Source organism: Pseudophryne corroboree, chromosome 1, assembly GCF_028390025.1.
Source record: "Pseudophryne corroboree isolate aPseCor3 chromosome 1, aPseCor3.hap2, whole genome shotgun sequence".
Classification (NCBI taxonomy): Eukaryota; Metazoa; Chordata; class Amphibia; order Anura; family Myobatrachidae; genus Pseudophryne; species Pseudophryne corroboree.
In genome coordinates this window covers 65,830,576-65,851,834 of record NC_086444.1, presented here as the reverse complement: position 1 = coordinate 65,851,834, position 21,259 = coordinate 65,830,576, and the positions used below count along the sequence as shown (strand labels likewise).

The following is a 21,259-nucleotide window of genomic DNA, read 5'->3' as shown; positions in this document are numbered from 1 at the left end:
TTTGCAAGTGTGCGAATGCTTTTGCTGCCGTCGGCACAAAAAAGTTTTTTGCAGTTTCTGAGTAGCTCTGGACTTACTCAGCCGCTGTGATCACTTCAGCCTGTCTGGCCCCGGAATTGACGTCAGACACCCGCCCTGCAAACGCTTGGACACGCCTGCGTTTTTCCAAACACTCCCAGAAAACGGTCAGTTGACACCCACAAACGCCCTCTTCCTGTCAATCTCCTTGCGATCAGCTGTGCGAATGGATTCTTCGTTAAATCCATCGCTCAACAAAGATCCGCTTTGTACCCGTACGACGCGCCTGCGCATTGCGGTGCATACGCATGCGCAGTTTTGCCGAGATTTAACCTGATCGCAGCGCTGCAAAAAGTTGCTAGCGAGCGATCAACTCGGAATGACCCCCATTGATCGCTAACGATTTCTCAGCGTTCGGGGGTTTACTGAATAGCCCCAATCTAAAATGACCCTTTCTCTGAATAAAACTGACGTTTTTGCCTGAGTTACGATGTTATAAATAGGCCCTTTGTAGTTTGTCCTCTAACAGAGCGCTAGAAGCGTATTCAATAGTGTTCCACCAAGAAATCACTGCGTCCCATTTTCTGTTCTTCAATTGAATAGCCGAAACCCATGGCTGCTGAAAACCCCTCCGCGACTGCAGAGGTTTTTGAATTTTCCACACACATCCGAATTCCACTATAAATGCATAAAATGAATGCCTAGGTGTATGAAGTATGAGGCTTTACAGTTAGCTTTTATTTCTGGCATGATTAGTTAGGCATGTTCTCAGCAGGTAGCAAACTACTGAATTACTGAATGAGATTCGACAATACTGTTGATGCCAAAGGAGGATTTTTCACTCAAAACCTAGATTCATTAGTATTGAAATGGCAGATTACTTTCCTTTTCAAAGTCCTCTGCACGTCAATACGCTGTCTTTTGTACTTCCACAAAGTATTTTTTATTTAAGTGCCCCGGAAAGCTCTAGGAATATTTCACGTCTGCATTAAATGTGAACAAAGGGAGGAAAATGTTGCATCTCAGAGGCGTAATAATAAGAATTTACTTACCGATAATTCTATTTCTCATAGTCCGTAGTGGATGCTGGGAACTCCGTAAGGACCATGGGGAATAGCGGCTCCGCAGGAGACTGGGCACATCTAAAGAAAGCTTTAGGACTAACTGGTGTGCACTGGCTCCTCCCCCTATGACCCTCCTCCAAGCCTCAGTTAGGATACTGTGCCCGGACGAGCGTACACAATAAGGAAGGATTTTGAATCCCGGGTAAGACTCATACCAGCCACACCAATCACACCGTATAACTTGTGATCTGAACCCAGTTAACAGTATGATAACAGAGGAGCCTCTGAAAAGATGGCTCCCAACAATAATAACCCGATTTTTGTAACAATAACTATGTACAAGTATTGCAGACAATCCGCACTTGGGATGGGCGCCCAGCATCCACTATGGACTATGAGAAATAGAATTATCGGTAAGTAAATTCTTATTTTCTCTAACGTCCTAGGTGGATGCTGGGAACTCCGTAAGGACCATGGGGATTATACCAAAGCTCCCAAACGGGCGGGAGAGTGCGGATGACTCTGCAGCACCGAATGAGAGAACTCCAGGTCCTCCTCAGCCAGGGTATCAAATTTGTAGAATTTAGCAAACGTGTTTGCCCCTGACCAAGTAGCTGCTCGGCAAAGTTGTAAAGCCGAGACCCCTCGGGCAGCCGCCCAAGATGAGCCCACTTTCCTTGTGAAACGGGCTTTTACAGATTTTAGCTGTGGCAGGCCTGCCACAAAATGTGCAAGCTGAATTGTACTACAAATCCAACGAGCAATAGTCTGCTTAGAAGCAGGAGCACCCAGCTTGTTGGGTGCATACAGGATAAACAGCGAGTCAGATTTCCTGACTCCAGCCGTCCTGGAAACATATTTTCAGGGCCCTGACAACATCCAGCAACTTGGATTCCTCCAAGTCCCTAGTAGCCGCAGGCACCACAATAGGTTGGTTCAGGTGAAAACGCTGGAACCACCTTAGGGAGAAACTGAGGACGAGTCCTCAATTCCGCCCTGTCCGAATGGAAAATCAGATAAGGGCTTTTACAGGATAAAGCCGCCAATTCTGACACGCGCCTGGCCCAGGCCAGGGCCAACAGCATGACCACATTCCATGTGAGATATTTTAACTCCACAGATTTAAGTGGTTCAAACCAATGTGACTTTTGGAACCCAAACTACATTGAGATCCCAAATTGCCACTGGAGGCACAAAAGGAGACTGTATATGCAGTACCCCTTTTACAAACGTCTAAACTTCAGGGACTGAAGCTAGTTCTTTTTTGGAAGAAAATTGACAGGGCCGAAATCTGAACCTTAATGGACCCCAATTTCAGGCCCATAGACACTCCTGTTTGCAGGAAATGTAGGAATTGACCCAGTTGAATTTCCTCCGTCGGGCCTTACTGGCCTCGCACTACGCAACATATTTTCGCCAATTGCGGTGATAATGTTTTTGCGGTTACATCCTTCCTGGCTTTAGATCAGGATATGGATGACTTCATCCGGAATGCCTTTTTTCCTTCAGGATCCGGTGTTCAACCGGCATGCCGTCAAACGCAGCCGCGGTAAGTCTTGGAACAGACAGGGTCCTTGCTGGAGCAGGTCCCTTCTTAGAGGTAGAGGCCACGGATCCTCCGTGAGCATCTCTTGAAGTTCCGGTTACCAAGTCCTTCTTGGCCAATCCGGAGCCATGAATATAGTGCTTTCTCCTCTCCATCTTATCAATCTCAGTACCTTGGGTATGAGAGGCAGAGGAGGAAACACATACACTGACTGGTACACCCACGGTGTTACCAGAGCGTCTACAACTATTGCCTGAGGGTCTCTTGACCTGGCGCAATACCTGTCGAGTTTTTTAATCATGTGGACGACTTCTGGGTGAAGTCCCCACTCTCCCGGGTGGAGGTCGTGCTGAGGAAGTCTGCTTCCCAGTTATCCACTCCCGGAATGAATACTGTTGACAGTGCTATCACATGATTTTCCGCCCAGCGAAGAATCCCTGCAGCTTCTGCCATTGCCCTCCTGCTTCTTGTGCCACCCTGTCTGTTTACGTGGGTGACTGCCATGATGTTGTCCGACTGGATCAACACCGGCTGACCTTGAAGCAGAGGTCTTGCTAAGCTTAGAGCATTGTAAATGGCCCTTAGCTTCAGGATATTTATGTGAAGTGATGTATCCAGGCTTGACCCTAAGCCCTGGATATTCCTTCCCTGTGTGACTGCTCCCCAGCCTCGCAGGCTGGCATCCGTGGTCACCAGGACCCAGTCCTGAATGCCGAATCTGCGGCCCTCTAGAAGATGAGCACTCTGCAACCACCACAGGATGGATACCCTTGTCCTTGGTGACAGGGTTATCCGCTGATGCATCTGAAAATGCGACCCGGACCATTTGTCCAGTAGGTTCCACTGGAAAGTTCTTGCGTGGAATCTAACGAATGGGATTGCTTCGTAGGAAGCCACCATTTTTACCCAGAACCCTTGTGCATTGATGCACTGAGACTTGGTTCGGTTTTAGGAGGTTCCTGACTAGCTCGGATAACTCCCTGGCTTTCTCTTCCGGGAGAAACACCTTTTTTTTTTCTGGACTGTGTCCAGGAACATCCCTAGGAAACAGAAGACAAGTCGTCGGAACCAGCTGCGATTTTGGAATATTGAGAATCCAATCGTGCTGCCGCAACACTACCTGAGATAGTGCTACACCGACTTCCAACTGTTCCCTGGATCTTACCCTTATCAGGGAATCGTCCAAGTAAGGGATAACTAAAATTCCCTTCCTTCGAAGGGATATCATTTCGGCCATTACCTTGGTAAAGACCCAGGGTGCCGTGGACCATCCCTACGGCAGCGTCTGAACTGATAGTGACAGTTCTGTACCATAACCTGAGGTACCCTTGGTGAGAAGGGTAAATTTTGACATGAAGGTAAGCATCCTTGATGTCCCGAGACATCATGTAGTCCCCTTCTTCCAGGTTCGCAATCACTGCTCTGAGTGACTCAATCTTGAATTTGAACCTCTGTATGTAAGTGTTCAAAGATTTTAGATTTTAGATTTAGAATCGGTCTCACCGAGCCGTCTGGCTTCGGTACCACAATAGTGTGGAATAATACCCCGTTCCCTGTTGCAGGAGGGGTACCTTGATTATCACCTGCTGGGAATACAGCTTGTGAATGGCTTCCAAAACTGCCTCCCTGTCAGAGGGAGACGTCGGTAAAGCCGACTTTTGGAAACGGCGAGGGGGAGACGTCTCGAATTCCAATATGTACCCTTGAGATATTACCTGAAGGATCCAGGGGTCTACTTGCGAGTGAGCCCACTGCGCACTGAAATTCATTGAGAACGGGCCCCCACCGTGCCTGAGCTTGTAAGGCCCTAGCGTCATACTGAGGGCTTGGCAGAGGCGGGAAAGGGTTTCTGTTCCTGGGAACTGGCTAATCTCTTCAGCCTTTTTCCTCTCCCTCTGTCACGAGCAGAAAAGAGGAACCTTTTGTCCACTTGCCAACAAAGGACTGCGCCTGATAATACGGCGTCTTATTTTGAGAGGCGACCTGGGGTACAAACGTGGATTTTCCAGTTGTTGCCGTGGCCACCAGGTCTAAAAGACCGACCCCAAATGTCCCCTTTCAAAGGCAATACTTCCAAATGCCGTTTGGAATCCGCATCACCTGACCATTTTACTGGTAGAATTGGACAACGCACTTATACTTGATGCCAGTCGGCAAATATTCCGCTGTGCATCATGCATATATAGAAATGCATCTTTTAAATGCTCTATAGGCAATAATATACTATCCTTATCTAGGATATCAATATTTCCAGTCAGGGAATCCGACCATGCCAACCCAGCACTGCACCTCCAGGCTGAGGCGATTGCTGGTCGCAGTATAACACCAGTATGTGTGTGAATACATTTTTGGATACCCTCCTGCTTTCTATCAGCGGGATCCTTAAGGGCGGCCATCTCATGAGAGGGTAGAGCCCTTGTTCTTACAAGCGTGTGAGCGCCTTATCCCCCCTAGGGGGTGTTTCCCAACGCACCCTAACCTCTGGCGGGAAAGGGTATACAGCCAATACTTTTTAAGAAATTATCAATTGTTATCGGGGGGAAACCCACGCATCATCACACACCTCATTTTATTTCTCAGATTCAGGAAAACTACAGGTAGTTTTTCCCTCACCGAACATAATACCCCTTTTTGGTGGTACTCGTATTATCAGAATGTATAAAACATTTTCCATTGTCTCAATCATGTAACGTGTGGCCCTACTGGAAATCACGGTTGTCTCTTCACCGTCGACACAGGAGTCAGTATCCGTGTCGGCGTCTGTATCTGCCATCTGAGGTAACGGGCGCTTTAGAGCCCCTGATGGCCTATGAGACGTCTGGACAGGCACAAGCTGAGTAGCCGGCTGTCTCATGTCAACCACTGTTTTTTTTTATACAGAGCTGACACTGTCACGTAATTTTCAACAGTACATCCACTCAGGTGTCGACCCCCTAGGTGGTGACATCACTGTTACAGACACTCTGCTCCGTCTCCACATCATTTTTCTCCTCATACATGTCGACACAAACGTACCGACACACAGCACACACACAGGGAATGCTCTGATAGAGGACAGGACCCCACTAGCCCTTTGGGGAGACAGAGGGAGAGTATGCCAGCACACACCAGAGCGCTATATATATATATACAGGGATAACCTTATATAAGTGTTTTTCCCCTTATAGCTGCTGTATGTTTTAATACTGCGCCTAATTAGTGCCCCCCTCTCTTTTTTTAACCCTTTCTGTAGTGTAGTGACTGCAGGGAAGAGCCAGGGAGCTTCCCTCCAACTGAGCTGTGAGGGAAAATGGCGCCAGTGTGCTGAGGAGATAGGCTCCGCCCCCTTTTCGGCGGCCTTATCTCCCGTTTTTCTGTATATTCTGGCAGGGGTTAAATGCATCCATATAGCCCAGGAGCTATATGTGATGTATTTTTTGCCATGTAAGGTATTTTTATCATGTTTTATTGCATCTCAGGGCGCCCCCCCCAGCGCCCTGCACCCTCAGTGACCGGAGTATGAAGTGTGCTGAGAGCAATGGCGCACAGCTGCAGTGCTGTGCGCTACCATATTGAAGACAGGAACGTCTTCTGCCACCGATTTTTCCGGACCTCTTCGCTCTTCTGGCTCTGTAAGGGGGCCGGCGGCGCGGCTCCGGGACCCATCCAGGCTGGGCCTGTGATCGTCCCTCTGGAGCTAATGTCCAGTAGCCAAGAAGCCCAATCCACTCTGCACGCAGGTGAGTTCGCTTCTTCTCCCCTTAGTCCCTCGATGCAGTGAGCCTGTTGCCAGCAGGTCTCACTGAAAATAACAAACCTAAACTAAAACTTTCACTAAGAAGCTCAGGAGAGCCCCTAGTGTGCACCCTTCTCGTCGGGCACAGAAATCTAACTGAGGCTTGGAGGAGGGTCATAGGGGGAGGAGCCAGTGCACACCAGTTAGTCCTAAAGCTTTCTTTAGATGTGCCCAGTCTCCTGCGGAGCCGCTATTCCCCATGGTCCTTACGGAGTTCCCAGCATCCACTTAGGACGTTAGAGAAAATGCATATGCATCATTCTTACTCTCAGTTTCTTGCCTGTGCCAGTCTCCTTTCTGTAGATTAAACCATTGCGCACGGGTAGGAATTATGGCACAAATATTAAGTATCAATGGCCCTCATTCCGAGTTGATCGCTCGCTAGCTACTTTTAGCAGCCGTGCAAACGCATAGTTGCCGCCCACGGGGGAGTGTATTTTCGCTTTGCAAGAGTGCGCACGCCTGTGCAGCCGAGCGATACAAAATAATTTTGTGCAAAACAAGACCAGCCCTGTAGTTACTTATCCTGTGCGATGATTGCTGCGACGAAGATACCCGCCCTGCAAATGCCTGGACACGCCTGCATTTTTTCCAAACAGTCCCAGTTGACACCCACAACGCCTTCTTCCTGTCAATCTCTTTGCGATCGGCTGTGCGAATTGAATCGTCGCTAGAAGCAATGCAAAACAACGATGCACTTTGTACCCGTACACCGCGCGGGCGCATTGCGTCCCATACGCATGCGTAGTTTTGCCGTTTTTTAAATGATCTCTACACAGCGAACAACGGCAGCTAGCGATCAACTCGGATTGAGGGTCTATATACCAATCTCTTTGCAATAGAGCAACTAGAAGCTATATACACTATACAAAGTTATTAGTCGGACCACAGTTGAAGCATTTCTGCAAAGTAAGCATTCATAAATCAATCTTCCAAGATCGGAATGTATATGTACAAAACAGAATATAATGTGTCATTTTATATATTTAAAACATTATAGTAGTTGCACAACACTGAATATGGTCTAAAGCAGGGTTAGGCAGCTTTCCAACTGGTAGGGCATGCTGAAGCTTGTAGTTCCCCAACAACCTGCCTTGAGTGACTCCACCATGCGAAAGCGTCCTGTACATATTCAATTAAGTAAATGCTTAATGAATTTTTGGAATACAGTATTATTCAGTAATATTTAATAAAGTGTTTATTACCATTTATTTATATAACGCCAGCCTATTACGTTGTGTATTGCATTTTGATAATATATCACTTCTGATATACGGTATTGGTGGGTTCATTTGCACTTTAATTTCACTTACATTTTCTACTAATGTTGGCCAAAACACATGGACATACAGTTAGTGAATTTAAAAATGTAAAGATCTGAAAAACACCAAGCATATTAAAAGCAATGGCTTCTTCCACACAGGTATGGCTCGTCCATCAATTAAGAAAACAGCATCCCAGCACTATGGGGTCTATTTCCTAAGCCTTGGACAGAGATAAAGTACCAGCCAATCAGCTCCTAACTGTCATTTTTCAAATCCAGCCTGTGACATGGCAGTTGGGAACCAATTGGCTGGTACTTTATCTCCATCGACTTTATCTCCATCCAAGGCTTAGTAAATAGACCCCTATGTTTCCAGCCAGTTACCTCCTTCTGTCTCTCCCCAACCAGCTCCCCTTCTGTCTCTTCAGCCAGCACCCCCTCCTGTCTATACAGCCTCCTGTCTTTCCAGCTCCAACCAGCACCACTTCTGTGTCTCCAGCCAGCCCCCCTTCTGACTCTCCATCCAACCAACCCCTTCTGTCTCTACAGTCAGCACCCCGCGTCTGTGTCTCCAGCCACCCCCCTTCTGTCTCTCCAGCCAGTCCCCGCTTCTGTGTCTCCACCCAGCCCCCCTTGTCTCTACAGTCAGCCCCCCTACTGTCTCTCCAGCCACCCCCCTTCTGTCTCACCAGCCAGCCACTCTTCTGTGTGTCCAGACAGCACTCCTTCTGACACTCCATCCTACCAACCCCTTCTGTCTCTACAGTCAGCACCCCGCGTCTGTGTCTCCAGCCACCCCCCTTCTGTCTCTCCAGCCAGTCCCCGCTTCTGTGTCTCCACCCAGCCCCCCTTGTCTCTACAGTCAGCCCCCCTACTGTCTCTCCAGCCACCCCCCTTCTGTCTCACCAGCCAGCCACTCTTCTGTGTGTCCAGACAGCACTCCTTCTGTCTCTCCAGCCAACACCCTTCTCTATCTCCAGCCAGACTCCCTTTCTTTGTCTCCAGTCAGCCCACCTTCTGTCTCAGAAGCCAGCTCCCTTTCTGTGTCTCTAGCCAGCTCTCTTCTGTGTCTCCATCCAGCTCCCTTCTGTGTCTCCAGCCCGCGCCCTTTATGTCTCTTTAGCCAGCATCCTTTCTGTCTCTACAGTCAGCTCCCCTTCTGTTTCACCACCCAGCCCCTCCTTGGGCCTCTACAGCCAGCCAGCCCCCTTCTGTGTCTCCAGCCAGCTCCCCTTCTGTCTCTCCAGCCAGCTCCCCTTCTGTCTCTCCAGCCAGCCACTATTCTGTCTCTACAGTCAGCTTCCCTTCTGTCTCTACAGCCAGCTCCCTTGCTGTCTCTCCAGCCAACCCCCATTCAGTGTGTCCAACCAGTCCCCATTCTAAATTTCAGCCAGCCCCCTCCTGTGTCACCAGCTAGCCCCTCTCCTTCATCTCCAGCCAGCCTCCCCTTCTGTGTCTCCAGTCAGCTCCTGAAGGCCACAGACACTTTTCTTCTTCTTAGCCTTCTGGCTGCGGTTGTCCTCCTCACGCTGCAGCCAGATCCTCTGTGTGATAGCGGTGCAGCGCGCTTGACGTCACCTCGTCTCAATTAAAAAAAACGCATTCATTATACTGTACTGGGCAGCCGCTGGCGAGTGCTAGCGGCTGCCCAGCCCCGGACTCTAGTCACCCCACACCACGTTAACAGATAGTTCCATCCATCTACCATGGGTGGGCCCCCACTCTGTCCCTGACCGGAGTCCCGACAGTCCCCCTCCCCCCTGATGGCGACCCTGGTCAATGAGAGTTAATGCAAATTTTAGTTTGTAGCTTCAGACCAGGTGAATAGTAGGGGAAATCCTTATTTTAAGGCAAAAATGTTGGAATACTTGCTGGCATGGGAGTGACTTTAATGGGTGCAGGGGGCTCAATCCAGGGGTGCCTACCCTTCACGAATTCATATATCTTACCTCTCCGTCGGCACTGCAGATATCACCGGATCAGGGAACATCACCTTAGATCTAAGTTATTAAAGTAAAATCTCAGTGAGAAATTGTTTCACGTTATTCTTAACCATAGGCGTGCGCAGGGGGGGTGCCTGGTGCGCACAGGCACCCCCTAATGTCCGGCATCCCCCTTGCACAAGCCTGTAACTGAGTCATTGCCAAGCTGCAGTTCTATTCCTGACTGTGTATGCCCACCCGCACTCTGCACCCGCCAGCACAGACCGCCCGCTCTCTACGGCCGTCCGCCTGCTCGCTATGCCCGCCCACCCCTGCTCTCTACACCCGTCCACTCCCGCTCTCTACACCCCCGCTCTCTGCATCTGCCCACTCCCGCTCTCTACACCCACTCACCCCCGCTCTCTACACCCGCGCCTGCCCTCCACCCACCGCTTCCCTCTTTTCACCTGCCCGCTATGCCCGGTCAGCAGGCTTGGCGATAGGGGAAGAGACACGCCGCTGCAGGGTCAGTAGAGGGTGCATTTGTCAGCTGCACCCGCTACTGGATCCCACACATGACCAGGACTGCAGGGAAGGAGGGGGTGAAGGAGAGAGAAAGGACGGCAGTAGTTGTCTATGCATGGAGTGGCAGGCAGTGAGGAGCGCTCAGCTGCGAGCGCACCCACAAGTAATGTATATTATATAATGTATTTGGAGAGGCACTATGTGTCACATAATGTGTGTGGGGGGGCACTGTGGGGCCTATGTGTTTAGGGTTCACTATGTATTATATAATGTTTTGGGGGGGTACTATGGGGTCTATTAAGGCCGGGGAATAATGTGGCATAATGTGAATTTTGCCTCATACTGTGTGGCGTAATGTAAATTTTGTCTCACACTGTGTGGCGTAATATGAATTTTATCTCTTACTCTGTGGCGTAATGTGAATTTTATAGCATACTGTGTGGCATAATGTAAATTTTGGCTCATAGCATGTGGCATAATGTCAATTTTGGCTCATACCATGTGGCGTACTGTATGGCGTAATGTGAATTTTATCTCTTACTGTGTGGCGTAATGTGAATTTTGGCTCATACTGTGTGGCGTAATGTAACTTTTGGCTTATACCATGTGGTGTAATGTGAATTTTGTCTAATACTGTGTGGCGTAATGTGAATTTTGTCTAATACTGTGTGGCGTAATGTGAATTTTGTCTAATACTGTGTGGCGTAATGTGAATTTTGTCTAATACTGTGTGGCGTAATGTGAATTTTGTCTAATACTGTGTGGCGTAATGTGAATTTTGTCTAATACTGTGTGGCGTAATGTGAATTTTGTCTAATACTGTGTGGCGTAATGTGAATTTTGGCTCATACCATGTGGCATAATGTGAATTTTGCACCAAGGCACACCACTCTCTAATTCCACCACTACGTCAGAGATAGGTTGGGGAAGTGTAAATAACGATAGGATAGAGCGGCAGCTAGGGCTCAGAATTATGCCGTAGTAGACAGTCAGTAGTGGCTACTGGTCGCACCATTATGTTTCATTTTAATTCTCTGGGGTGTATTGTATCTACTTGTATTATTAGGAACAAGGGATAAATTAGATTACGCCATGTAATTTTACTAAGAGAATGTAAAATAGTGTTAGACATGTCCCTGGGCAGTGCTAGACACGCCCAAAAGGCGATGCTAGACATGCCCCTCCAGCAGTGCACCCTCTAATAAAATTAGCTGCGCACGCCTATGTTCTTAACCTCGGTTCAGGTAGCTCGTTAGGTATCTCGTAACTAGGGGCAACGATAATAATAATAATAATAATCATCATCATCATCATAATAAATCATAATGTTGTCACATAGTAACCAATCCAAGATGTATCAATATTATTTATAATATATTATTATTATTATTATTATTATTATTATTATTATTATTATGCAATACAAGATGAATGTAAACACTTACTAAGAAGGTCCCGTCCCTCCCCCCAGCTACTTCTCAGATGAGCTGATTTAGGGTATGGGCTGAGTCTGCCACCACTGCCACCACTGCCAGGTGACTTGCACATTCCCGCAGCTGGCACCCAGCAGGTGTCCCCGTGTGATTGACAGCTGGCCGTGACGTCAGGCAGTGGGCGGCCCCTGGTGGACATCCCTGGAAAGGCACCAGCAGGGAGGGAGGCTGCTGCCTCCAGTCTGCTACCTGGGAGAGCCATGAGCTTGTAGTCGGATGCAGGCTCCGGACCTGACCCGCTGGCTGCCACACCAGGGCTGGGAGGAGAGGGGCAGGATGCATCTGCTGCTGCTGCAGTAGTCTGACAATGGGAGAGGAGGAGGCTGCTGCCTAGGGCTGGGATTGGCACTGGGAGAATAAGGGTAAGTGCCTTGTAGAAGATGCTCTTCATCCATGTACTGCTCTCCTGTGCAATTAGCTGCTGATACACAAAGGAGATTATACTGTAGTACACCCGTATCTCCATGCTCTGCACTGTGCAGTCACCTGCAGCACACTTCTACACAGACATTCATCTAGGGAGTGTGTTATAGAGCAATACATATATATATATATATATATATATATATATATATATATATATATGTTTTGTATTTATATTAATAGCTGTAATAACCCAGTACTGTGTCTGCAGAGTCCAAACTTGACGCTTTCCACCCTCCCATGCACAAATAAAACAAGGCACATCCAGAATAATGTGCTATATTCTTCTTTAGATCAGAGAGATCCATTACAGTCCATTTATAGTAATGAAATGACATGTTCATTAAACTTCAGCGGTGACAAGGGAGAATACAACAATCCAGGTCACGTCAGGTGAAAGTTTAAAGGACCATTACTGATTTTTGCTGTTTTAGGAAAGCGATATTGTATCATGTTTGTATGTATACCTTGCATGCAGTAACAGACATCTGTATATTGGCCCTCATTCCGAGTTGTTCGCTCTGTATTTTTCATCGCATCGCAATGAAAATCCGCTTAGTACGCATGCGCAATGTTCGCACTGCGACTGCGCCAAGTAACTTTGCTATGTAGAAAGTAATATTACTCACGGCTTTTTCATCGCTCCGGCGATCGTAATGTGATTGACAGGAAATGGGTGTTACTGGGCGGAAACACGGCGTTTCAGGGGCGTGTGGCTGAAAACGCTACCGTTTCCGGAAAAAACGCAGGAGTGGCCGGAGAAACGGTGGGAGTGCCTGGGCGAACGCTGGGTGTGTTTGTGACGTCAAACCAGGAACGACAAGCACTGAACTGATCGCACAGGCAGAGTAAGTCTGAAGCTACTCCAAAACTGCTACGAGGTTTGTGATCGCAATATTGCGATTACTTCGGTCGCACTTTTAAGAAGCTAAGATACACTCCCAGTAGGCGGCGGCTTAGCGTGTGTAACTCTGCTAAATTCGCATTGCGACCGATCAACTCGGAATGAGGGCCATTGTGTAACAGGCAGCCAGCTGTTGTGGGACTACAAGTGCCAAAGCCAGCCAAAGGCTGGGATCTGTAGTTCCACAACAGCTGGCCAGCCACCGGCTGCCCGGGGTTTAAATGCTGAGACTTATATCACTGTGGCGTATTCCGCTGCGCTGGGTGTCCGTCTGCCCGTTCATTCACGGAATCTGGCTAGTGATGTCTTTGTTCCAGCTCCTGGAAATCTCTGTTTGTGAATTACACTTTTAATTAGATCTGTGGTTGATTCACCGTCTTCCAGCGTATGGATTGTGAGGTTTTCCTTCCATCGTTATAGTACATTGGTGGTCATTCCGAGTTGTTCGCTCGGTAATTTTCTTCGCATCGCAGCGATTTTCCGCTAACTGCGCATGTAAATTTGCTATGAAGATTGGTATTTTACTCACGGAATAACAAGGTTTTTTCTTCGTTCTGGTGATCGTAATGTGATTGACAGGAAGTGGGTGTTTCTGGGCGGAAACTGGCCGTTTTATGGGAGTGTGTGAAAAAACGCTACCGTTTCTGGGAAAAACGCGGGAGTGGCTGGAGAAACGGGGGAGTGTCTGGGCGAACGCTGGGTGTGTTTGTGACGTCAAACCAGGAACGACAAGCACTGAATTGATCGCACTGGAAGAGTAAGTCTCGAGCTACTCAGAAACTGCACAGAGAAGTCTTTTCGCAATATTGCAAATCTTTAGTTCGCAATTCTGCTAAGCTAAGATTCACTCCCAGTAGGCGGCGGCTTAGCGTGTGCAATGCTGCTAAAAGCAGCTTGCGAGCGAACAACTCGGAATGAGGGCCATTGACTGATAGATCCTTTGCAGTGAATGGAGACACTGAGATTCATGTATAAACACATGGGGTAGGTGGGATATTGGTATGTGCTATTTATTTTATTCATTTTAAAAAGTAATTTACTAGGAAGTACTACATTGAGAGTCCAGGTTATAGCACCATACAAGTGTCATCTGGTTACAGACTATAGGGTCTCTGGGGGTCATTCCGAGTTGATCGCTAGCTGCTTTCGTTCGCTGTGCAGCGATCAGGCAAAATATCGGCACTTCTGCACATGTGTATGCGGCGCAATGCGCACGCGCGTCGTACTATTACAACAAACGTAGTTTCACACAAGGTCTAGCGAAGCTTTTCAGTCGCACTGCTGGCCGCAGAGTGATTGACAGGAAGTGGGCGTTTCTGGGTGTCAACTGACCGCTTTCAGGGAGTGTTCGGAAAAACGCAGGCATGCCAGGAAAAACGCAGGTGTGGCTGGCCGAACGCAGGGCGTGTTCGTGACGTCAAAACAGGAACTAAACAGTCTGAAGTGATCGCAGGCGCTGAGTAGGTCTGAAGCTACTCTGAAACTGCACAAAATTATTTTGTAGCCGCTCTGCGATCTTTTCGTTCGCACTTCTGCTAAGCTAAGATACACTCCAAGTGGGAGGCGGCTTAGCGTTTGTACGGCTGCTAAAAACTGCTAGCGAGCGATCAACTCGGAATGACCACCTATGTACTGATCCTTGGAGGGAGATAATGTGGACGGAGATAAAGTACCAGCCAATCAGCTCCTAACTGTCATTTTTAAAACACAGCCAGTAACCTTCCAGTTAGGAAGCTGATTGGCTGGTACTTTATCAGTCTTTTTCCATCTCCACTTTATCACTTTTTATGGCTTAATACATTTGGACCATTTGTTTGTAAAATGACAGTTAGGAACTGGTTGGTTTGTACTTTATCTCTCTCTAAGGCTTTAGTACTTAGACCCCTGAGAGCATTAAGCCCATACTTACCTACTCTCCCGGATTCTGCGGGAGACACCCGGTTTTTGGGTCGTCCCCCGCAGCCCCCAGAACAGTGGGCACCCCTCCCGCATTCTGCCCACTTCCTAGTGAAGTGGGCAGAATAGGGAGAATAACACAGCAAAATCACGGACTCGGCGGAGGGGCGGAGCCTAATGACGCGGTTATATGCTTATTGCGTCGTTTTAGCCCCGCCCCTACATAAATTTTGTCCAATCACAGACTTTTCCCGGTGGGTGGGCGGGGCCTACTGATGCAATCAGCTTGGCCCCTCCCTCATCACCGCCCACCTGCTTCTCCTCTGCGGGCATCTCCCAGACAGGAGATTTGAAATATCTGCAAGTATGATTAAGCCTTACATCACACTCATACTCATTGATCTGAGTGACAGAAGTTTTGGAAGGTCTGACAGGTGACAGGTGTAAGTGACCCAGGTAGGCTGCTCCAGAAATGGGGAGAAGGCGGAGCGGCAAGAGTCCTTATTGAATTAAGGAACTATGGGGGTAATTCCAAGTTGATCGCAGCAGGAAATTTTTTAGCAGTTGGGCAAAACCATGTGCACTGCAGGGGGGGGGCAGATATAACATCTGCAGAGAGAGTTAGATTTGGGTGGGTTATTTTGTTTCTGTGCAGGGTAAATACTGGCTGCTTTATTTTTACACTACAAATTAGATTGCAGATTGAACACACCCCACCCAAATCTAACTCTCTCTGCACATGTTATATCTGCCCCCCCTGCTGTGCACATGGTTTTGCCCAACTGCTAAAAAATTTCCTGCTGCGATCAACTCAGAATTACCCCCTATTATCTGACTTCTGGAAGTAGCTCATCGGTGGTAAATTGTGGAGTAATACGTTTCTTCACATGTTTGGGTAATTTGCCCAGAAAGCTTTACTGCCTCACAGTTTTAGGGTCATAAGTTCAAACCGTGTCTGTGTGTAGTTTGTATGTTTCCGCCGTGCTTGCGTGGGTTTCATCCCACTCTCCAAAAACATACTGGTGGGTTAACTGGAATCTGACATAAACATTAACCCTAATGTATATGTGTGTCCGTGTCTCAGGGAATATAGATTGTAAGCTCCACTGCGGCCTGTAGTTTCCCCCTTCTATTTTTGGGTGCTCAGCGAGGCGGAAGCTGGACCATAAGCGCAGAATCATTCTCATAGCGATTGTTCCTGATTTGCTGTTGTTTCAGGATCAAATACATACCGGGAATCCTGTAATACAATATCACAGTATGGTTCCATGTTCCTTTACTGTTGCTTATTGTTTTTTTAAGGAACCCACATTTATTAGCGAACATCTCACAATATAATAAAATCTGAAAATGAAAATTAATCTTGTATCTCAGGAAAAAAAATTAGTTACTGGAGTGGTTCAAAGGGATAGATGCTGGAACTTTAAATGCTTCATTATTTCCAAGGACATTAAATGCGGTTTCACATAGCCAGCCACAGTGGTGCAAGTAGAAAAAATTTCTTATAGGTACTGTGTGCGCGTGCAGTCAAAAAAATGGGTGTGGCCAATGAAAATGGGGGTGTGATACACATATGGGGGAGGGGGCAGATACACATATGACCTCAATAGTGGCAGATACACGTTTCCCCACAGTGCCAGATACACAAATGCCCCCACAGTGCCAGATGCACAAATGCCCCACAGTGCCAGATACACATTGCCCCAGTGCCAGATACACAAATGCCCCTACAGTGCCAGATACACAAATGCCCCCACAGTGCCAGATACACAAATGCCCCTACAGTGCCAGATACACAAATGCCCCCACAGTGCCAGATACACAAATGCCCCCACAGTGCCAGATACACAAATGCCCCCACAGTGCCAGATACACAAATGCCCCCACAGTGCCAGATATACAGTGCCCCACAGTGCCAGATACACATTGCACCAGAGTGCCAGATACACAAATGCCCCTACAGTGCCAGATACACAAATGCCCCCACAGTGCCAGATACACAGTGCCCCAGTGCCAGATATACATTGCCCCACAGTGCCAGATACACAAATGCCCCCACAGTGCCAGATACACAAATGCCCCACAGTGCCAGATACACAGTGCCCGATGTACATTGCCCCAGAGTGCCAGATACACATTGCCCCACAGTGCCAGATACACAAATGCCCCCACAGTGCCAGATACACAAATGCCCCCACAGTGCCAGATACACATTGCCTCACATTTCCAGATACACGTTGCCTCACAGTGCCAGATACACATTGCCCCACAGTGCCAGATACACAAATGCCCCCACAGTGCCAGATACACAGTGCCCCACAGTGCCAGATACACATTGCCCCAGTGCCAGATACACATTGCCCCAGTGCCAGATATACATTGCCCCACAGTGCCAGATGCACAAATGCCCCCACAGTGCCAGATATACATTGCCCCAGAGTGCCCCCCCCCCTGCTCACCGCTTCCTCTGTTTGTGCTGCGTGAGGGGAGGAGAGCGTAGCGCCTCTCCTGCCACTCAATGCTCGTAAACAAGTTCGCTGGTTCGTTAGCCAATCAGAGCTCGTGGACTGGCAGCCAATCAGGAGCCACGGCTGCCTGTCCGCGAGCTCTGATTGGCTAGCAAACCGGTGCCTTATTGAGATTCACCCCACCGCCGCCGCAGCCGCCAGAGACCGGACATCACAATCAATTGAGGGGCAGGAGAGGCGCTGTGCCGCGATCTCTTCCCCTCACACAGTGACAGCAGCGGGATGCAGGTATGGCGGACGGCCCGGTGGTACGGCGTACTATCTGGGAATTTCTTACTTGTACGCCGTACCACCCGATACCACCATACTTGCAGCACTGGTCAGCCGGGTGGAAGGGGTTATAAACTCCTATGGGGATATTTTAGTACATTTGGTAAATAAACATATGAAATAAATAAACTTAAGTACAATAAAATGTATTTCCCATTATAATGAAAGCTACTGTATTGTGGTTTGCCGTGGAGATCTGATCACAGCGTTTTGTGTGTTTCCTCAAATGCTGCCTGTGTAAAGATGTTTGGAATAACGGTGGAGATTTATTAAAGCTTGGAGAGAGATAAAGTAGAGATTAATAACGTACCAGCCAATCAGCTCCTGTCAGAGCCGGATTAAGGCAGGGGCGAGAGGGGCGGCCGTCCCGGGGCCCCCACACCCTACGTTTTGTAGGAGTCTTCCTTCGGCGGCTCAGCTGTTCAGTAACAGCGGCTGCTGGGGAGCTTCTGCACAGTCAGTCTCGCGGGACAGGGAAATCCCGCGAGACAGTGACTGCAAGCCGCTGGACAGCCTGCGCTCCCTGCTGCAATGTAAGTGAAGGTGTGTGAGTGTATGTGTGTGCGTTTGTGTGTTTGTGTGTGAGTGCGCACGGCCACGGGAGGGGGGGGGGCGAGGACTTTGCCATAAAATCATAGATGGTGGGCCCCCACAATCTGCGTTGCCCTGGGCCACCGCCACCCTTAATCCGGCCCTGGCTCCTGTCATTATTCTAACACAGCCTGTAACATGGCAGTTAGGAGCGGATTGCCTGCTACTTTATCTCTCTCCGCTTTCTCTCTCTCCAAACTTTGATACATCTCCCCCAAAGTGAGTCTGTTTAGTGAGTTGTACGGATTAACATTAGGAACATATACGGCTGTATAAGGATGCAGACTGTGTATTGTTGCCTGTTCATTTATTATTGAGTAGAGAATGTCATTCCCAGCACTCCTAACTCAGTTCTCATATCGACAATAATATTGATATCGCCTGATTCTGATTTGGAAGTAAAGTAAAACAAAAAAAAAAGCGTAACTGTGTACCTGGGCAAAACCATGCTGCACTGCAGGGGGGGGGCAGATGCAACGTGCAAAGAGATTAAGATTTGGGTGGGGTGTGTCCAAACTGAAATCTAAACTGCATTGTAAAAATAAAGCTCCTGTGGGCTACATGCAAAAGCAGCCAGTATTTACCCTGCACAGAAAATATATACATGTATTTGCTCCCCTTGCATAGCAACATAGGGCCTAATTTAGACCTGATCGCAGCAGCAATTTTGTTCTCTAATGGGGGGGGTGTAACATGTGCAGAGAGAGCTAGATTTGGGTAGGTTATATTGCTTCTGTGCGGGGTAAAAACTGGTTGCTTTATTTTTATTTTTATTTTACACTGCAATTTAAATTTCAGTTTGAACACATCCCACCCAACTATGCTGGTCATTCCGAGTTGTTCGCCCGCTAGCTACTTTTAGCAGAAATGCAAACGCAAAGCCGCCGCCCTCTGGGAGTGTATCTTAGCATAGCAGAATTGCTAACGAAAGATTAGCAATTCTGCTATAAGTATTTCCTTGCAGTTTCTGAGTAGCTCCAGACCTACTCCTAGATTGCAATCACCTCAGTCCGTTTAGTTCCTGGTTTGGCGTCACAAACACGCCCAGCGTCCGCCAACCACTCCCCCGTTCCTCCAGCCTCTCCTGCTTTTTCTGCTGGCACGCCTGCGTTTTTTTAGCACACTCCCGGAAAACGCTCAGTTACCACCCAGAAACACCCACTTCCTGTCAGTCATTCTCCGATCAGCAGAGTGACTGAAAAGCTTTGTTCGCCCGTGAGTAAAATAGCATAGGTTTGTGTAAAATTGCTTAGCGCGTGCACCCTGCTGTGCATACGCATGCGCAGAACTGCTGGATTTTAGCCTAGTAGCAATTCTGCTAAAAATAGCAGCGAGCGAACAACTCGGAATGACCACCCATAACTCTCTCTGCACATGTTACATCTGCCCCTAGGTCCAGCTCTCACAGAGTATAAAAGGACCTCTCCAATGTAACAGGACAGTGATGACCAAATGAGAAGTATGTCTGGAGAAGAAAGGAAATGTTAATATAGGTCATGTGACAGTAAAGGTCATGTGATAGAAGACATGATAACTCAGACCTTTTCACACCATCTGTGTCTCCGCTTCTGCTTATTATGTCTCCAGAGAGAAAGAACTTTGATGTCCAAATCTATTATTGAACATTGGAGCGAATACATTAACGTTGCATTTGAATGCAAAACATGAACCGAGCCATAGCAACCAATGAGCAATTAGCTAACAGTGGTCAGCATTGCTGCCTCACATCACAGGGTCGTGGGTTCCATTCCCATCAATACACCTGTTTTTATTCAGCTCGAATCTTTACTACTGGCTAAATATAATGTCCCTTTAAATAATCACATTTTATGCAATGTATTTATTTAGTGTAAAGCTTACTTAGGGGGACATTTACTAAGCAGTGATAAGAGCGGAGAAGTGAGCCAGTGGAGAAGTTGCCCATGGCAACCAATCAGCACTGAAGTAACATCTATAATTTGCATACTATAAAATTATACAGAGCTGTTGATTGGTTGATGGGGAATCTTCTCCACTGGCTCACTTCTCCGCTCTTATCACTGCTTAGTAAATATCCGCCTTAGTTTTCACACTTCAAAAACACATTTCTTTTATAATCTGGAAGCACTGTTACTTTGTGTCCCTGCTGCAGACGAGAACGTTCTGGTCAGTGACATATTGGGGGTCATTCCGAGTTGTTCGCTCGGTATTTTTCTTCGCATCGCAGCGATTTTCCGCTAACTGCGCATGCGCAATGTTCGCACTGCGACTGCGCCAAGTAAATTTGCTAGGCAGTTAGGTATTTTACTCACGGCATTACGAGGTTTTTTCTTCGTTCTGGTGATCGTAGTGTGATTGACAGGAAGTGGGTGTTTCTGGGCGGAAATAGGCCGTTTTATGGGAGTGTGTGAAAAAACGCTACCGTTTCTGGGAAAAACGCGGGAGTGGCTGGAGAAACGGAGGAGTGTCTGGGCAAACGCTGGGTGTGTTTGTGACGTCAAACCAGGAACGAAACTGACTGAACTGATCGCAGATGCCGAGTAAGTGTGGAGCTACTCAGAAACTGCTAAGAAGTGTCTATTCGCAATTCTGCTAATCTTTCGTTCGCAATTTTGATAAGCTAAGATTCACTCCCAGTAGGCGGCGGCTTAGCGTGTGCAAAGCTGCTAAAAGCAGCTTGCGAGCGAACAACTCGGAATGACCACCCTTGTTATTTTTTCTTTCTTATTCTGTTTTTGATATCTTGTGCTTCCTTTCTCACCTATTTGTGACTGTCAGTGTTCTCAGGCTGGTGTTAATAGAAATGTCATTTTTGGATATTGTTGTTAGCGCAGCGATAGATGGATTGTGTATGTGACTCGGAGTGAGGCTGACTCGCTGTAGGAGATATCTTTCCCTGTGGACGCGGGCCGCACTCTCTGTAATATTTCCTTTTCTTTGCGTATAAGCCAGAATTTTTTTGAAAATGTAGATCCAGCCAGACGACCCTACTTCTTCCATGACGGATGAGATCGCTCCTAATTGTCTGTCCGTCTGTTAAGTAGGCGGGCATACTGGCGGT

At 47.8% G+C, this 21,259-nt stretch overlaps 1 protein-coding gene across 3 annotated transcripts in view; it reads left to right on the top strand.

Annotated features, from left to right (window-relative positions):
* Positions 1-11,750: 11,750 nt before the first annotated feature.
* Positions 11,751-21,259, top strand: part of MAPK4 (mitogen-activated protein kinase 4) — a 219,579-nt gene continuing 210,070 nt past the window's right edge. For all 3 annotated transcript variants that reach the window (XM_063960226.1, XM_063960209.1, XM_063960218.1), the window contains exon 1: positions 11,751-11,969. The gene's annotated coding sequence lies outside the window, so the exon portion shown is untranslated. The remainder of the gene's footprint in view (positions 11,970-21,259) is intronic.